General features: G+C 41.8%; 1 protein-coding gene and 1 long non-coding RNA gene across 2 annotated transcripts in view; both read right to left on the bottom strand.

Moving 5' to 3' along the window:
• The window catches only part of SORBS1 (sorbin and SH3 domain containing 1), a 176,084-nt gene extending 166,266 nt beyond the window's left edge, over positions 1-9,818 (bottom strand). Inside the window, exon 1 of the mRNA XM_076338541.1 lies at positions 9,747-9,818. The gene's annotated coding sequence lies outside the window, so the exon portion shown is untranslated. The remainder of the gene's footprint in view (positions 1-9,746) is intronic.
• Positions 9,819-13,630: 3,812 nt separating this feature from the next.
• Positions 13,631-19,472, bottom strand: part of LOC143160638 (uncharacterized) — a 60,305-nt gene continuing 54,463 nt past the window's right edge. Inside the window, exons 6-7 of the long non-coding RNA XR_012995425.1 lie at positions 16,439-16,538; positions 13,631-14,932 (exon numbers count right to left, since the gene is read on the bottom strand). This is a non-coding gene — a long non-coding RNA (uncharacterized LOC143160638). The remainder of the gene's footprint in view (positions 14,933-16,438; positions 16,539-19,472) is intronic.

The following is a 19,472-nucleotide window of genomic DNA, read 5'->3' as shown; positions in this document are numbered from 1 at the left end:
ACAGGACCTTCCCTGCAGGCTGGCCTCTGGAAGTTGCCAATGTCATCTCTTCGCAGCAGGAAATCTCTGCAGCGGTGGGTAGAATCACAGGGCAAACAGTGTGGTGTTCAACAGGAGTTTTTGGCATCTGCTGTGAATTACGCCAGCTGCGGTATGGCAGTAAGGGGCTATTCCATCCATTGAGCCTAAAGCGTTGCTCAAAAGTAACAACGAACTACAATGCCATTGCAGTATTTCCACATTCTCTCTCACTCTCTATTAATTTCAGGCCAACTTATTTAAATTTAAAAAACAAAAGGGAGAAATTATTTAACATCCTGTCCTGACAACTCAGCTCAAAACCTTTCTGGATGAACCTAGTTCACTGAAGCCAGTAAGATTGTTTCCATCAACTCCAGTAAGTTTGGATCAGATCTTGGGTCCCTTGCGCTGGCAAGGGCTGGAACACAGCTAACAGTTCTAGTCTGATGAAGCATGAGTCACAAAATACCACAGCTCACGCTGTGTCTGAGCTCTAGTGAATGCAGTATCAGCAGCAGAATGTTTGTTTGGGTCAATACAATGAGTACGTGACTGACACTATGGTTTTCAGTGGGCACAAATACACACATCTGAGTGCGCTCATAGCTTGTTTGTTCTAGTAAAAAACGAAGCAAGACAGCAAGAACGAACAAAAGTGAAGGCTGTGAGATGGCAAAGGGTTGTTGTCCTCTCTTTAATGAGGCATCACAACATAGCAGGTGATTCTCCAGAGGCCATCTCCCAACCTTACAAACGCACACATTAGGACATTAATACTATAGCCCCCCCTCCAAGGGAGGAGATGGAGGAGACGAGGGGAAATGTTGAGGTGGTTCTACTCCTGCCAGTAATCTGATTGCAAAACAAGAGATTTGGGTTCTTTTTAATCAAAATTCCACCCAAAGAGAAACAGCCATACAAAATACGTAGATTGAGGAAAAAGACTTACTGGCAGGAGTGCCACAACTTAAAGCCAGTTGCAGAGAGAAGGAACACCTCTGCCTCATTCATTTCCTGCACTGAACAGAATGATTTTATGTGGAACGTCTGACTGCTAAGTCTATCCCATTTTCCATCCTCCAGAGCTAAGTAACAGGATTCCCTTCTGTCCCTCCATGGCTTCTAACCCAAGAATCTCCAGCTAATTTTCTTGCTTGATAAACCCTTTTTCTTAGAGTTCTTACTGTTTGGTTTTAGCACCAAGATACAGACTAGCATTTTTATAGAAGATCACAACCATCATGTAAAGATACATGCATCACATTTCTCAGCTAATTAGAAATAAAACATGAGCAACATGATTTAAGTCTAATAATCACTCATTCGGTATCATAAGCACAAAGACTGATGGCCAGTCATTTACTCCATTCATATCCATTTGTTATACAATGGGGCACAGTGACCCAGGAATTGTAACAGGAAACAGTCTTTGGGGGCTTTGTTTCATTTTTCTAAGTATGAATAATTCTTAAGAAAACAAGCACAGCCTTGTGATTAAAATATTGATACTGTTTTTAGAACAGTGTTCCAGAGACCACGTAGCAAACCGAAGCAATAAATGATATATATTTTAAGAACACTTTTATTAAAAACTTACTAAGTATAACCAGGCTTGAAGATCTGTTCTATCATGAGTATCAGTCTTACAGTCAGTAAGATAGCCATCTCTCTGTGAAGATGTTGTTTCTTTTCTTTTCAAGTACTTTCAGGCATTTTTTCTATGGATAATATGCCTCATGACTGAATGAGCAGTGTATTATTTAGGAACGTCTTCACAGAGGAAGTCTCTCAAAACCATGCGGACTGCTATGAAAGAGAGGTTAGAAAGTCTGTGGGTTTTCTACTAGCTTTGCCTCATACCTATCTGAGGCAGGAGAGGACTCACTACCAAATACTCAAACTGTCCAATGATGCGAAATCACAGACCAAAGCCGAGCTACAAAGCCAAAGAAAGGAAAAGGTGGCAGCCCACCAGGCCCCATCTCATTCCTCACGCAAGAGTCCATGTCAACAGCACTACGCCCCTCCATCCTCCTCCTAGTCCTCCCACTCCCAAGTCTTCTCACTTAGCCCAACAGCGTGCTGGGTCAATGCTGTCTCCGGCGTATTTGCACAAGGCCTATTGTTATGAGGACTTTGACCTTAGTTGGTGCCAGTGCCATTTGAATCCAAGCAACAAAATAGAACCTGCTGCAAAAAAAGGTCAAGAACAATAATACATTGTTTGTATTATAGCACTTCCATATGTGTAACTTCCATAAGCACCACTTTTAGGAGAATCACAACACAGTTTGTACAGGTGTTTGAAACATCTAGATGTTAGAATAACAAGCAAAGACCATACAAGTATTTTGTTGACGTGCTTAAGATGCTAAATTCATATCCAGGTGTCTTCAGTTTCTGAGAAAATGTGATTTCCAGGTTTGGGGTCTCTAATTCTATGATTTTTCATACATTTGTATAGTTGGCTGTAAAGACTCCTAACTCACAGATAGGCTAAGAGATGGTGCCTAATAATATGGTGAGGTAGGACACAAACCATGTATTCTTCATGAATGTGTGTCCACCCTAGTCTTACAGCAGCACCATGCTACCCTTGCTTGGCACATCTCACCTTCTAGAAAGCAAACTTTCTGCCACACGGATTTGCATTTATTCTACATTCATATAACATCTTGCATAAGGGGAGCACAAATTTGCTGGACATATAAATGTACAATGAATCTCAAAAAAAAAATGTTATTTGGTTACTTACCCCACAAAACAGATTCAGAGAGATACTGTAGAGAAAGCGAGAAAAAACTGAAGCAAAGATAGAATGAGGAAACAAATATTTACATAATCTTTGTTCTTTTTTAATCTTTTATAGGAAGCTATATAAGTTCTTAGCATATATTGGATTAGTTTTTCCCCTGCTGTTGTAAACTCTTAGAAGAAGAAAAGTATCAATAGATAAGATAAAAAGATAAAAAATAAAAAGGTGTAAAATATTTAGTGGGTTCTTTTAATAATTAATCAGCCTAAGAGCTTTCAGTCTAGCTGTACTGACAGCACAGCCAAACCTTTCAAGAGAAGAAACAAAACTAAGTATCTAGTCACCTATTAAAATGTGTTATCAGAGTGCTATTTCTAGCCCTTCAAATGTCACACTGATTCAGGAGAAACTGCGATACCTAATCATTTTTTCCTGAAGCTGTAACTCTGGGCCATACATAGCTTTTAACTCTCACCCAACATGTTTGTGTATGTGATCTCTTCTTTCCCAATTTTGCAGACTTGTGCCAACAGGTTTCTGAGAAGATTTCTCCTCAAGACACATGTTATACTGGTACAGGGTGCTAAGCAGTAATTCATTGCAATTTCCTTTGTGACACAAGACTTGACTGGTAAGTCTAAGATGATATACAGAATACTACGTGCAGTATCTCTCACAGAACATGATGGAGGGGACTCCATTGTAATTAACACAAAGATCTTCTCCAAGGCTTCTGGAGACAGAGGTTATATCCTCATAGTTGTCTAGAGTAATGACTTCACTTACTTCCTGGAAGGAACCTCAGGATGTGCATTCAGTGACCGTGCTGGTATTCCCAGAGAAAAGCTTAGACACAGCCAGTGCTGTAAGGAGACCCTACACGGTACAGCCTCTAGGTCATGCCATCTACCCTTGCAGTGATGATTTCAGATGGGCAAGATGAGGTGGGAATCATTTGAAAATACCCCACAGTCTCACATTACCTGATGCAAGGACTTGCAGCATTTTTAGGCAGCCTGAACTCACACTCAACTCAGACTCTTCGCTAGGGACAGTATGATGTCAGATCCCAGGTGCCAGTGCTTTCCCAGCATCTAGGACCTAGGTCATCCTCCAAGGCACAATGTAGACACCAACAGATCATATTAGTCTTCCTGGCTTTTTCCCCCCTACCAAGCACTGGCTCAGCTGCCTCCTATCATGACCACACAAATCTCAAGTCAGAGTTAAGCAAAAGACTGCCAACCACACTTCAATATCCACCAAGTGTTGTGGAGCTCAGTGCTGCATGACTGGTTACTCTCTCAGTACAGCTTATGTTTTGTGACTGACTTATCCCCAAAACACAAGAATGGCTTTCCATGAGGATGACAGGTACTTCACGTGCAAATAAATTTCACCCAAGTTTTCAGAAAAATAACCATGTGTAAAACCAACACTTTATTCCATAAAATTCTATAAAATTAGCCAATACATGGGAGTTACAAGTACCTCAGCTGCAAAGACATGTCTTATTTGAACAACTGCTTGCAAATAGTTTTCCACAGTGCTCAGACAGAGCACGCTGCAACAAAGAACATGGAGAGTAGGAAACACACCTAGTACAATCTAGTACTATCCCTTGCTTAAATAACACCAATGATAAATGGATAAATACCTATAAATTCACCTAGACTGGGACAGTTTTGTAAATATATCATTATCTACCATAAATGCTCTATAAACTCTCCGATGAACTGATCTGAGTATTTCTGAGATAATGACAGCTATAATTCCACATTATATCAAATAAGATTCTGTTCCGCAGAATCACGCAGGGCTCATTGCTTTTCTTAGCACTTCTAAACTGTGGGCTTGAGCTAAGTGAGGGCTAACACTACCTTACATGTCATTACTGCTAGTGACGTAGCTGGGCAAAATTCCAAGTGCACAGTCCCTAAATCTGGCCTTTCTCTCTTAGGGCCTCACACGACTAACTAGCCCTGATTGACTCGGAAGAACGATGCTTATGATTATAAAAGGCGTTTGACTGTGAGGACCATTAGGCTTGGCCTTCCTGCAAGGGCGCCACTGGTGTCTCTTGTAACGGCAACGCTGCAGGCGCTGGAAAGTGGGCTGAAACTCGCAAAATTCATAATAATAACTGAACAACCGGTACTTTTGACCTTTAAATGCTAGGATCAATACAGACATAGAAACAAAGAAAAATGGACTCATATTCTGTTATCAGCCTCCCTTTCCACACAGTTATCGTCATCCTAATTATGTTCATTCTGCTCTTGGAAAAATATAACTTCTGCTTCTTACGTGAATGAGTGTTGCAGTATTTCTTCAAAAACAGAATAGCCTTCTGGTCTTGGGGTGCATTTCATTCATATTATGTAAATAATTGATTCTTTGAAAGACCAGAATAGCCATAAATCAAACCTGTAGGCAAACTACATTTTCATGCATGCTGCTGTTTCCTGTTTTCCCATTTTGATGGAGGCATTGAAAACCCCCAGCCGTTACAGTACTAAATAATCTTCTCTTGGTTCTCAGGATAAGAGGAAGTGGAATTATGTCATAAGTCTTCCTAACAAAGAATAATTTTAGCAACAGTTTGCTTTCTAAGATAAGGCCACTCACTTCAAAGTTTTTATTGTTTATGAAGAGGGCAAACATTAATAAACTGTTACAAGATTGGCTATGGATATAAAAGATAATTTCTTGTAGAAATGGCTTTATCTCTCCACATCTCATTTCCTTCAGCTGTAAAGTGATGGCAGAGTTGCCTGCCTATGCTGGCATCTGCAGATAACAAACAGATTTAGTGCTACACTATAATTCTGCTGCTAGAGAGACTTCACACAGGATACGGAACAAACTTGCCTAAAAATCAATCCAGATCGTCTCCTCTTACTGTGAATGGGTAGGAAACCCAAACACCCAGGTTTACATTGTACACATTAGACAGGTGTAAAAGTAAAGGAAGAGAGAGAGAATAAAATACTGACTGACATACAGGCATTCACACACCCAAATTCAGATATGAAGTGTCTGATCTGAGAAGCACGTCACAAACCAGTTTTTCTACCTAATTATTCTCATCTAATACTACTTGGTTTTCTAAACACATTCCAACGAACAGCATCTGTGATGCAGGAATCCAAAATTACTTAATCATGCTTCATGATATCTTAGTGAGATCATGAGAAGGCATATATAAAGATATCATTCCTTCTAGTATTTAAATAGCATTTCTCTCTGGGATGGCACATAGTGTCTGTTTTAGCAACAATCGGCAACCACACACAACAAGGAGAATGAGGCATAACTATGTCTAGTTAGCGGAGTTATTACAGAGTGGCCGACCATCACTATCTGAGCTGCAGTTTGGCATGGATCAATTTTCATGCGAAAAGAACTGCAGAGTGCTGAAGAACCCAAGCATGCATGGCATCAGTACGACACCTTCTTTGAAAGACACCTCCAGTAGCATGTTTGCCTTTACTGCCATGCTTGGATAAGCACTAGCTCACATTAGCTGAGTGTGAAGACACGACATCATGACTTCCCAAACCCTCTCCTCTAACTGATCCAAATACCAAGTCAGTCCAAAACCTGCTTATGTTGTGGCATTTAGAAGGGTCACAGTATAGTCTGCACAGGAACAGAGCCTGAAATCATACTGAAGTCGAAAGTCTGGTTCATAAATGCCTATTTAGGTATACAGACTAAGTGCCAATCACCCGAGGAAAAGGAAAAAGTGAAGGGAAGCATCTTGGTACCCAGCACTGTTGAAAACCCAGGCTTTTGTTAGGCTCCTACTTCAGAAATCTTGAGCAGCAAGTAAAAGCCCTAGCATATTCTTTTACACAATAAGAGCAAAGAATAAAACAACCTACCCATGACTGAGAACTTCAAAGGCCTGAATTAAAAACAATTTTCAAAGAACACTTAGCATTATCCATGCTGCCAGTGCATTTCCCAATGCTGAATAAATCCAAAGCAAAAATCTCATTAAAAAAAAAGCTTCTCTGCTGAAAACTTCTTGTCCACTTTTAAAGGTGCAAGCAGTTTCCATAATCCTATAGGTAGCCTCTGCTCTGATATAAATTACGCTAAGCAATGAAAGTGCTGACCGTGCCTTAACACTCGCACCACAAACAACACACATTGTACAACCTAATTCCGTAATGCTCATTCACATATATAGCTCCACAGAAGTTAATGGGATTATGGAAGGGATTGAAGACTTCAGGATCAGACTAGCAGAACCTCTCTGGCTCATTGCAAAGGACTCAGCAAAGAGAGAAAACACGATGATTGTTCATCCATCTTAGGAGATATCTACTATAGTCTTCACTCAAAACAAAACAAACAAAACCATCAACAGCACTGCTTTGGTATCCCCATCTGCCCTGTTCTATAACAGACCAAAGAGGCATTTAGTGAAGTTAAGGACCAGAAAACCGAAAAACACCAAAGAAACATAGAGGAACAGATAATTAACCAGTGTAGCTCTCTGCTGCAGGATACCATTGAGACACAGCATTCTGTAGTAGTTTCATCAATTAATTAGCACATTGTATACAGTAACACATGAGAATAAATAAATTCTGTGACCAAGATTTGCTGCCATCTCTTAACAGTGACCCGAGTGTCTGTGCACACATGCATGCGCCCAAGTACATACACAGAACACATTCTTAAAAATAGGACATGTAATTTGCACAAAGGTTTAACATTCCTGCTTTTTCCCCAGATTCAACCTTTGCAAAAACAGTAAACTCGTAATTCAACATTTGCAGAGTGCTTCAAGGTTTCTCTGAGCTCTCTTTTCCCCCCCACTCCAAATATTTTCCCTCCCCTACAAACAGAAAACACAAGAAGAGACCTGTTTATCACATGACCTTCCTTTGGAGGAATCCTTACATTTGTACTCTCTGAATCAATATGTATCAAAGAAAAAGGAAATTGCAAATAATATTCACATGGAGCACACAATTCTTACTTTCCTGACTTTTAGGTTAGCTTTCTGGGCACGTGAAATTTATTAGGCATTGTTTCTTTCTTCTTGTAGACAGCTTAGGCGTGAGCTTGTGTGTATGTGTGTGTTTATGTTTACAAAAAACCTGATGTATTCCAAAAAAGGCACACTTGCTGTGTTTTGACTGCCTAAATATCACTACTTATATCTTTTTATGGTATTATCAATCAATATTGGCTCTATAGAACAGGATTATCTTTAAAAATAACTACTCCTATTTAAAGATAATAAGTATACTTACTGAACAAGGAAAGGGGAGCATAAAAGAAGTGGGAGTCATTAGGGACACTAATGTGACACATACATATTTTCTGTATATGTATACGTGCAGCAGAACCAACGTGGTCCAGCCTTTAGAAGTCAAGAGATACTAACTCTGCTTGAGTTAACCTTGAGCAAGCAAAACCTCCCCTTGCCTTCCCGTACCTTCTAGGTAAAGAAGCTGTCTGGGACAGAGACTGTTTCTTTTTATGACATGGTAGCAACAATAGAAGAGAGAACAATCTTTCAGTAGCATAATCCATAAAAATGAAATACTAATGTACCAAATATTGCCCGAGAACAGCAGCAGTAACAGCAGTACCAGGCAGAATAAAGAAGCAGCAACTACAAGTAAGCAAACACTGATCTTTGGGTAGAAGAGCAAAGCGCACATTCTGCTTAGAACAAATCCCACTAACAATCATCTGGGCTCCACTCTGATCCCCTTGATTTGGGGGCTACAGTGACTACCCATACGTGGAGGTGTAGCAACCATGGCACTGACACGAGCACAGGGCACTTACTGGTTAAAAATCAAACATGGGTAACAGCAGGAGCACAGGCAGTTTTGCTGAAAGGAGATCTGCACAGCAGCCCAGGCACGGCTTTTCTTCATTACCCTAATAGCCTAATAAATAAATAAGGGATAGCTGTGTCCATGGTAATCACGCTGGTGATTTTTTTTTTCCTTCCTTTCCAAGACACCTTAGGAGAGAGGTAGCCATACCAGGGCTGCAGAATCTGATCTGTAAATAAAAAACTGAGACCTAAATGAAGCCCTTTCTGTAATAGGATTTAATTAAAACTACTGTGAATTCTCAGGCATCTAAACCATCTACCATTCATCGGGCACTGGTGATACCTGAAGCTGCTGCCAATTATTTTTCACTTCTGAATTTCTTATGAACAGATTGCAAAAGGTATTTACACCTCTGCATAGAAGCACACAAAATACAAATCCTCAGAAACGACAGAGCGAGACTAACCGGTAGCCTCTTCTCCACTTGAAGACACAACGGTTTCATACCCTGCCATTCCCAGCTTCTGTTTTATCCAAACTACAGCAAGTGTTGGCTTCCTAAAGTACAGTATTCTCAGCATGCCACACACAGGGCAGCATCCATGCGCCGCTGACTTGGTAATTGCATTATCTGCAGCCGCTGATGAATGAACAACCGTAATGCATACATCCGAGGTTTAGCGCTCTCGGGACAAGGAGACACAGACTCCCCATACCAGATTCACTCAGTTTGCCGAGTCCGAAGGCACACAGAAAATGCCCGTGTGCATTCCCTCTCACTTTAAAAGCAATGTTGTATTCTGCTCCCCCTTCCCACTGACAGAAAAATAACATTTCTATTTACAAGCACGAGAAACTCATTCCCAAATCTACTTCTCTGCATCTGCAATCTATTTTACCTGCAAATAACAAGGCTTGAATAAAGGCTTGCAAAAATTGTGGTGTAACACCGACCACATCTCCAGATATTAGAAAAAGACAGAGGCGCTAATATCCCACAGCATAATGGCCCTTTAAAGAACACCTAGTCCTTATGGGTATAAATAATCTCAAGAATAAAATGGAGCCAAGGCGATTTTCACCGCGGGGGGGGGGGACACTGACCAGCTGCCAAAGCCCCGGCTGCTCCGAAAAGTTAAACGCGCAGACGAGCTTACCTTGGAGAGGCAGCGGCAGCCTCCCTGCCCGCCAAGACGGGACGCCGCAGCCCCGCTGGCCCGAGCCCTGCAGCCCCGGCTCCCCCGGCAGGCGGCGGCCGCCGCCGACGGGCACCGCCCCCCGGCCGCGACGCGGGAGCCACCCGCTCGGCGCCGGCACGGAGCGAGCCCTTTTCTCCGGCGCAGTAGGAAAAAAAAGGGCCCGCGCTTCCCAATCGGGGGTGTGGGGGGGTGTGTGTGTGTGGAACAAAACAGCCCAAACCCAAGCCCGAGGAAGGCGCGAGCGGAGCGGCGGCCGCCCGGCTGGCGGCCCGGGAGCGGGGGGGGGGGGGGGGGCAGCCCCTCGCCCGACCTGTTGCGTGTGTCGGTGGCTGCTGGCTCGCGGGGTGGTGAAATTTGCTGAGGATTGAGGGCTGGGAAAGCCGTTCATCGGTGCGGGTGGGTACAGGGCTCGGCAAGCGGTAAATGAAGGGATTTTGAATGCGGCCATCGTTGTATTGATCGTCTGTAATCCAAATCGCAGAAAAATAAGGAGGAAGAGATGAAGGAAGGGAGAAGAGACGAGACTGGTAAATCACTGAATGGTTCCTCTGGAAAAAAAGATCAAACAGAGCAGAGGGGAAATCCCTCACAAATCCCTGTCTCGGTCACCCTGCATTGCGTGCAATTGATACTACCATTTAGGTTTCACTAGTGCTGAGGGCACTACTCCCGTATCAGCTTTGGTGCTCCGCAAAAGTGAGGGAAAGCCAGGCCATACTCAAGAGCATATGCACCAAACACATAAAGGTACCAACCCACGTAAGGCCTGACTGCTGCCTTTGTGTAAGGAGGAAACACAGTGGACACAGAGGGAATTTCATCCTTCTCGGGCTCTCCTGACATCTCATGGTTTTTTTTCTTCTTCAGAGGTTATAATTCTGTTTTCTTTCTTTTTCACCTTCAAAGTTCTTACTGTCTTTAATACACCGACAGCCATAGGAATCTAATTTATTTCTCTTTACTTGAATACTACCCACGAATCAAAAATATCCCCAATTGCCGAAGAAATGAATTAGATCTCAATCTGTCAATTAGTCTGAGAAAAGATCAAACATATTTTGGCTCCAATTGCCAGAAGATGCATAGAAGTTTAGCACCAAACTTTGCTCCCTCTAAAAGCACACTAGCCTCTCAAGGGCAGCTGGAAAACCCTCCTTCATTTCAGAGATGAATACGTACAAAAGGCAGGCTAGCTGCCTTCCAGATGGGGACCGGAAGTTGGCGGCAATGATCCCGAGCAGCCCTCTGCTTCTCGCAATCCCCAGGAGAGAGGAACGTGACCGTCATCTCAGAGCAGAATGGACAGCCGGGAAATCTCAAATCTGAAATCCAGCTTGGGCAGAAAATAAATGGTGTGGCAAGTGCTCTTGCCACACCTGTCTGTTTCTCTCTCATCCGATGGAGAGAAGGGTGATAAAATTTGTGGCATCCTGCCAAAACCATTGAACCCACTTAGGCACAAAACCTCATGTTACCCAGGCTGAATACCATCAAGGAGGAAAAAAAAGGTTGAGATTTTGTTCACTGATACTCCCACCCCTCCAAAAAAAAAGACTCCCTGCATCAAAAGAATGGCAGTCTGTGAGAATAACTCAAACCTAATAGCTGAAATGCTCAGTTTCAATTTAGAGACTTACCGAAGTGCAAAATGTGTGCAAGGGTGTATATACATCTCCATGCAAAAGAGGCAGAGCCCAGGATCGATGTAGGTAGACAGACAGTTAATCGTTGTAGCCTTGATCTCTCCTGACCTGTTCAGGGTCTGCAAGGGTTGTTTGCCTGTCTCTGCTCTTGAAACAGTGCTTCTAAGAACCAGCTCAAAGACCTTTAATTTAAGTAGATTGGGGACTTGCTAGTTTGTCCCTGGACCCAGGAATGTCAATCTGCCAATCTAGAATAGCTGTTCTCTTCCAGGCTCTTGCGTGGGGAAGGCAGACAGGTGCTTAGCAGGATAGGTTCATCTATCAGGCAGATCCACCAGCAGCACAAAGCAAAGCTGGCTGTACATTCTACCACATTAGCACCTCTCAGTGCAGGAAGTCCTGGACCATGTTTTTATCTGCACTGTTAAAGTACCACTCCTGCTATCCTTGAAAGATTATACAGTTGCTTATGGACCCTGTGCAGCACTACAAATGAGTTGACGGGATCACAGGGAATCCATGAATGAAGGTCTTTTCTACTTGCAACAGAGGAGTCAGGTCTGTTATGATACAAGCTTAGCATTGGCACTGTCACCAAACTAGTCCTACCCACAGCAGCAGGCAACTGCAAGTCAAACCGTGGAGTAACTATGATTTTAAGTGAAAGCATACTTACATACATGACCCAATTTTCAAAACCTGTTGAGCTTTTCTAAACATCCACCTAAATAAGAGCAGATATCTTTCAAAAAATGCTCAAAAAACAAGCCTGCACCGTTTAGCTCATACAGATAAAAAACCCATCAAACCATATTCGGCCTATCTGCGAGAAGCCAGCATTTCCTCTGTAACAGGAGAGGGCTTTGTACCTTACTGGTGTCAGCAGGTGACTTTACAGATGCCCATCTGCTAAGCGTTTTGTAAATAGCAGACTTTTGTCTCCTGAAATGCCCCATCTTCCTGCTCCGCTCAAAAGCAGGAAGCCTGCCTTCCTGCTTGTGCCCCTGCTGTATTAAAAAAAGCCGTTGACTGTTACGTTACTAGCAGCCAAGCTAGTAACATAACAGTCAGTCTAAGATGACACATGAACATGAGAGCATGAACACAAGTATGTAGCAGGGCCAATCGTTTCATTAGGAAGTGAACCCAGCCCTTCCTGCAAGGAGCTATGTTACCAGAGGGAGCAAATCTTTCATCACAAAGTTACTGGTTTGAATCCAATGCAGAGGCAGCTCAGGCTGAATGAATGAATATTCCTCACTGCGATTGCATCCTCAGCAAACTGCCCCAGAGAGCAAGGACTGAGCTCCATTTTTCTCTTGAATGGTGTCTCTCGAGGACAAGTACAAGGAGGAAGCTAACACTGCCGATACTTCAGGTACAGGCCTGTAAGAACAACCGTCTAATAGCCTTCACAGTAATATCAATTGAGAGGCATCCCTCTCTTTAAAGGGTTTGTTCTTTGTGCAAATACAAAGACTGCACCACACTTACAACCCTGAGACATTACCCAGGTGCTTTGGAATTTTAGTGCTAATCTAAATACCCTCACTGAAACAAGATAAATGTAATAGCTAAATAACCGGTATGAGAAAACAGAGATAAAGAGATTACCAGGCAACACAGACAAAAAGCACTCAAAAGTGTATCAGAATCCTTCTTACTAGGGAGACTTTGGCTACACCGCACATTTGCTTCCCCCCCAGCTTTCCATTGAAATTCTGAACTGTGAGTTCAAAAAACAAAAAGTGACCCTTCACTAGACAGCTAGCATTTGAGTCCACATGCTGGTTCCAGGAGCTGTGATACCTCCCTTGAAATTTTTCTGTGCTCCCACAAACCATGTAACTTGGTAGATTCTTAATGACAAGTGTTCGTATTTAATACATATATAGGCAGAAATACTCCTAACTTACTGAAGTTTGTGGGACTTCTGTGATCATCTTTCATGATGATGAGAGTTTATCACATTGACCAAGAAATTCCCAAACTGTGCCTCTAGATTATGTCAGAGGAGGCACACATTAGGTCTTTGCACGAACAGGCCCGCTGCTGCCATTTAGTGCTGGAATGGGGATCCCCTGCGTGAGGTGGCATAGGAAGTGGATGGGACAGAGCTTGCTAGCAGCATGCCGACAGTGATGTGAGAGGAAGAAAAATCCCTGCTTGACTCAAACCCAGATAAACTTTCCACAGCACTAAAGCAACACCATCTTTTTATTTGTAAAATAAAGACATTTTTAAAATAAAATCTGTGACACCACTGATCCCAAACCCTGCCATTTCCACAGCCATAGTCTGAGCAAAAGTGCACTTCGAGGGTGAACTACCCCACTTTATAAGACAAGCAAATGAAGTGATGTAACTCAGGTCAGTCTCTCAGTGCCACAGAGTGTTTGGCAGCCTCAAGAGGGGCAGGCCCCTCTTCTGGTCTCCCACCATTCACCATCACACTATTTAAACCAGACATAAAGTCATGCTGATTCTGTGAAGGCATCCAGACAGAGCAACTGCAACATTTTCCAAAGGCAAAATCATAGAGTGTAGTGAAAGGGAAATTGTATTGACTTTTTGCATTGCTAACAAGGGATTTGCAAGCACACAGGCTATGTTTGTTCAACCAGAGTTGAAAAGAAAAACAGAATCATATGAAACATCCCTCTAATCCATGAACCCAGTGAACAGGATGGCCCCGGCTATTGTGTCAGTACATACAGCTTGGGGTCCTTAATCCTTCAAATTATTGGCATGGTGCACTTGTTCTGTGACAGCTCTGTCAGATCTTTTCCCATCTCTATTGTTTTGTTTTCTGCTTGAGTAAATAGTAGGGCAAAAGTGAGACACATTTGTTTCTGCTGTCAGGATGAATGGCCTGAATCTTCACCGCCCTGCTTTTTCTGTCAACTTTGTATCTTGGCTAATGCACATGGGTTACCATCAAGGAAGGAGTCCTCTCCCATTTAGTCTTGTATGAAAGCGCAGAGTGGAAATGATGGCATGAAGTACCAAGCTGTTGAGGATGAGGGCCAAAAATACAGAAAAAAAATTAAAAGCCAGAATCCACCTTATTTACATCACAGACCACCATTCATATCCATGGTGAGCAAATGCAAAGTGAACAAATTGCCTCCATTTTACAAATGGAGAAACTGAGGCAGAGTGACAATATGACCATGGTCACCCCACAAACCAGTGGCAGAGCAGTGTAGAGATCCCAGGCCTTCTTAGTCCTGATTTCATCATGTATCCACTAGGCAGCACTGCCTTGTTTCTGCATCAGAATCATTGCAAATTATTAAACCAGGATGATGGTGATTTATATCATCTTTGCACAGACAAACAAGGGAAGCAGAGAAACTACACTGTGGAAAGGTTCAGCTATGAGGTGATCTTGAACAGCTCAGGGATTTTGTGTCACGGTTTTCAACCTTGGCTGCGGTAAATGCTGTAGGCTCCCAGCTGATATGAGAGGGGTCAAGACAGCGTTGTCTTCTGGAAATCCTTTAGAAAAAAAGATTTGCACTCATTCAATGAGCAGCCTTTATTTGTCCTCAAAAGACTCTGAGTTACTTTTAAACCATTTTAGAGTCTCTAGAGAGTCCCACTACCTTTATTCTTCATAATATAAATGGAATCACTGTAAAGAACTATGATTCTTGTTGGTATTGATAGTAAAAAGAGAAGAAAGCAGCATTCTGTTTGTGCTTGCTCTAGAGCCTCACTGGAGAGATAGGACAAAGATAACCTTGGCATCTGTTGTTATATTCCGAATCCCAGGAGGAATGGGGGCTCTGAATGCTGGTTTAACACTTCTCTTTCTGGGAACTACGTAAAGGGAACAAGCAGGCTCTGCAAACCAAGACAGTTTTCTTCTGAAAAGAGATAAAGTTTGATTTTTCCTTCTCTGTCTTCCACCCTCACAGCCTATTCCTTCTCTCTGTCTGGTAGACAGGGTGGTATGGAGAAGGATGTATAGACATAATCATTCAGAGACCTGGCTCTGTTTCCAGCTTTGCCACTACTGCATGCAGCCCTGTACAAAACACTTGTCCACTCCTCACATTGCCCCTATTTCCAGCCCCTTCAATTCAAGAAGGGGCTGCCACACATACCAGTGTCCACAGACATGTTCCCCATCCCTAATGCAGAAAGTCAAGAAAGTTTTTATTTGTCTGACTCTATGGCAGACCATATGTGCAAGAAAGCCATGCTTCCTCAAAGGGAGTGTCTTGCTGTGCAGTTGTGACAGGGTGTGTGGGCATATGTTTCTGCCTGGCCTAATTAATCATTAAACCATTTCAACAACTGATTCTTCTTTGGCAGGCTATGCAGGGTCATTCATATCTATTAATATACACACACACACACACACGTGTACACACAGAGAACATAAAGCCATCTTTGTTAGTTAAACACGGCTCATCATTTTAACAGGTAATGTTGTATTCCCTGATAAGATATAGATAATGCTTAGAATAAGGTTTTCCATACAAATAGTAATAATTTATGAACCTGAAATGCTTTCCATAAATGCATTATAATGGCTACTTCAACTTTTTTGTTGTGAGTAACAGTTCTGAAAACAGATTAGAATGTTTATGAGCAAATAATAATAGTAACAACATTAAAGGGGTATGAACAGAGTCCAAGTGCATTTCAGGTTTTGGTTTAGGCAATTCTAAACATATTTTTTCTTTCACTGATATGTTCTCATCTCTAATCAGAATTCATAGGGACATCCCATCCTAAAGAGGGATCAGATCTGACCTAGGGAACAACAAGCTTCATCAGTAGGGAGACTTTTCCCATCTATCTCTACAGATAGCAAAATACCTTTATCTAGCTGGAAACTTAAGCCCGCGCAATGCATAAAGCGTGCCAGATCTCAAAAGTAAACAGTGAGGAAAATGCTAAGCAATCAATAAAACTATGCAATGTCCATGACTAGCATGCAGATTGGCTGCCTTTCCTGTGATCCCCCTTTCCAAGATTTGATATTATCCCTACCTTAAAAGAGCAGAAATAGTCTGTGGCTCAGGACAATTTCTTCCCTTCCACTCATGGAAGAATTGAGAGGGCTCCTCTGCCCATTCTTGCCCCATCCACCCTGGGAAAGGAGAGTGAACAAATGAAAAAACTTTAAAAACCTGTAGAAGAAGGTGAGCTGTGGTGTTGGGGGCAGATTTTAAAAGTGAAATTGCTGAAAGAATGCAGGTTTAGACACAGATTTAACTGTTTACATGGACAAATGGAAGAGCAAAAGTACAGATGATGATCGATTTCTTCCTTCATTCAGAACTATTTAGGGCAAATTGCTGTGGATGAAATACCAATCCAGCTTCTGTAGCCTAATTTTTAATTTTAAATGCAAATTTAACTGAACAGATCTGGAAAAGTTCTGATATTTCTGTCAGGATTTCTGCCTTCTTTGCATTTCTTTATACCTGTTTTTAACCAAAAGATAGGCAAAGAAACAACCTGAGAGATGTGCTGAATCTAAACATCTTTGGAACTTAATAAAGCAAGAGAACCTAAGCTTGTAATACTTTAGACCAAGGCCCATCACCAAATCGCTGACCTGTGGATTCTTACTCAGCACCACTGGCAGCCAGGTTTATTTCTCAGTATTTTCACTTGTAAAACTGAAGTCTTGAAAGCAATTTGGGAAAGTAACAAAGCACTTATTCTTTGCTGGGATTTAATTTGCTTTCTGTTTGTATTTCTGTCAACCACGGAGAAATCTTTATCTATCCCCAGCAAGCCTAAAACATTTGCAGTGTGAAGGAACTGAGCGCAGCAATATTAAACAGAAACAAAGAGACAGAAACAAAACCAGAAACAAAGCTAAGGTTGAGAAAAAAATAGCGTTAGAAAAATCAGGTTCTTTCATCTCTCCTTCATCATGGAGATTTATGCTTATACAGAACATTAGATCTAAGTTCAGATCTATCTTGCATTAAGAATCATAATAAATAGTGGTAAACTTAACGCTCAAATTTTGAAATAATAATAGTCATCGTCATTATCATCATAATCTTGTTTTCCATTAAAGGCTCTAAAGGCATTTTGGGAGCATCACTGAAATAATTTTCACAGTCCAGCTATTGCGCAGACAGATTTTTTTTCAAATTTCTTTTTCATCAAAGAATAAAGTAATATGGTATGAGTACTCCCCCTCTCCGCCTTAAAATTTAAGCTAAACTAACCTGGAAAGCTTCACTCAAAAGTCCAACTCAAAACATCCTCTAGGGGACTTGTTTAGAGCTGCAGAGTCCCTCTCCATTCCCAAGCTCCTAAAATACTCCATTTCCCACCAGGGCTGCCTCTTACCCTAATGGGTGGACATTTAGCACAAAACCTGTATAATGCCAGGGACAGACTAAAGTAGTAACTCCAGGTATTTGTCCTTGACCAATCTACTTGAAGCTGGGAATGTTAACTCCTGCTGAGTCCCAGCCTGTCATGGGTAGCCTGCTTTCAGTTCCCAGTTCAGTTCTAGGCCTTTGTATTCTTCATGTCAGATTTAAGTGTAATGCCTTGTTGACTCATCCCCTTTCTCTTTCAATTCTCAAAACTATCAGTGTAATCTGCACTCTGAAAATCACGATTTTCTAATCTTCTAAGTAGCCACCATCCCACTGAGGTAAATTAAGTGCTGTTCACAAACCTTAGACATGGACTTGCTTCCCAACCGCTGATCCACCAAGTGACTTAAGCAAAGATACCAGTATTAAAGTCCTAGGACAGAGCACACATCCTGCTCTGCCGCCCCTTTGACAGGATGTTTAATTCCAATTAAGGGGCAAAAAGGAGAACTGGGGGCATTACTGTTTTAAAAGTTACCACAACCAGTCAACCAAAACTCTTGAGTCCTCACATTTGTGTTCTGCTACACAGGCTGTCTGTCTCAGTCTGAGGCTTAAAACTGATGAGTGAGAAGTAAGCTGTGTATATGGAATCCCTAATGTTCTGAAATGTTTAGATAATATCAAGTCATTGTGCTAGCATTTGTTTGAAATAAACATATACAAATTACAGAGAATTACTGAAAGATGAACCCTGAGTCACTGGGCTTTCACTGTTACTTGTTTACTGAATAAACTGCTCCACTCTGGGAGTGTCAGTGCTTTATGTTGCAAACACAAAGGATCAAAGAGCCACATCTTTATGACATATACTTTATAAGTGTTTAGAAATACTTCTGCTATTTAATTTGGGATACTCTTAATGACCAAGCTGGGAGTCAACTTTCCTCTGTAGCTGCCACAGCGGTTTCAGGTGGAAAGCAAAGCTCATTATTTCTGAGACTCAGAAAATTAAATGACTGGCACACAGTCTAACACCAAGCCATGGATCTGGGACAGAAATCCTGCTGTTCTGACTGGTCTGAGGTCCTGTGCACCAAACGCTCCATCACGGGACACTGACTGCAAGGTATAGTCATTTCTGTTAACACAAATGAAGACATTTTTTGTATTCCAGAATAGAAATCTGTCCTTTTATACCTATGAATTACCCTGAAAACTCCCTTCATTATCTCCAAGCCATTAAAATAATCACAATTTTATTTTGCAATCCCAGCAATTTCATTAGTTGCTAAACTAGTGCTTTCCTTCGGGATTGCACAGTATTTTAGGAAACCTATCTGTACAAAAGCCTTTGTCTGAGAATGTTTATCAATAGAAACCATATCTATGACAAATAAATCAATAAACATTTCAAACAGTTAATATGGTGCAGCTGAAGGAGGGAGATACAGAGTTTCCACCTAAGGATTATGAATATGAAACCCTAATGGGTTAAATAGTGACATAGATTGCTACTACTGGGGTATTCCAGTGGTGCATTTGGAATATTGTCTTTGTGCTCAGACTGTTTTGAGACCATTCCTAATAAATAAGCAGCTTCCTTATTTAGCTGGCACCTTGCTTGACTGACCCTGATGGGATGGACAAAGGAACAGAGACTGAGTATCATTTAGCATACACACTCTGAAGTGATGAGAGGATAACAACATTGGGGACTACCGGGCAAAGCCTGG

The sequence above is a fragment of the Aptenodytes patagonicus genome, chromosome 5 (assembly GCF_965638725.1).
Source record: "Aptenodytes patagonicus chromosome 5, bAptPat1.pri.cur, whole genome shotgun sequence".
Lineage (NCBI taxonomy): Eukaryota > Metazoa > Chordata > Aves > Sphenisciformes > Spheniscidae > Aptenodytes > Aptenodytes patagonicus.
The sequence above is the reverse complement of the archived record's forward strand: the minus strand, read 5'-3'. Positions and strand labels throughout refer to the sequence as shown.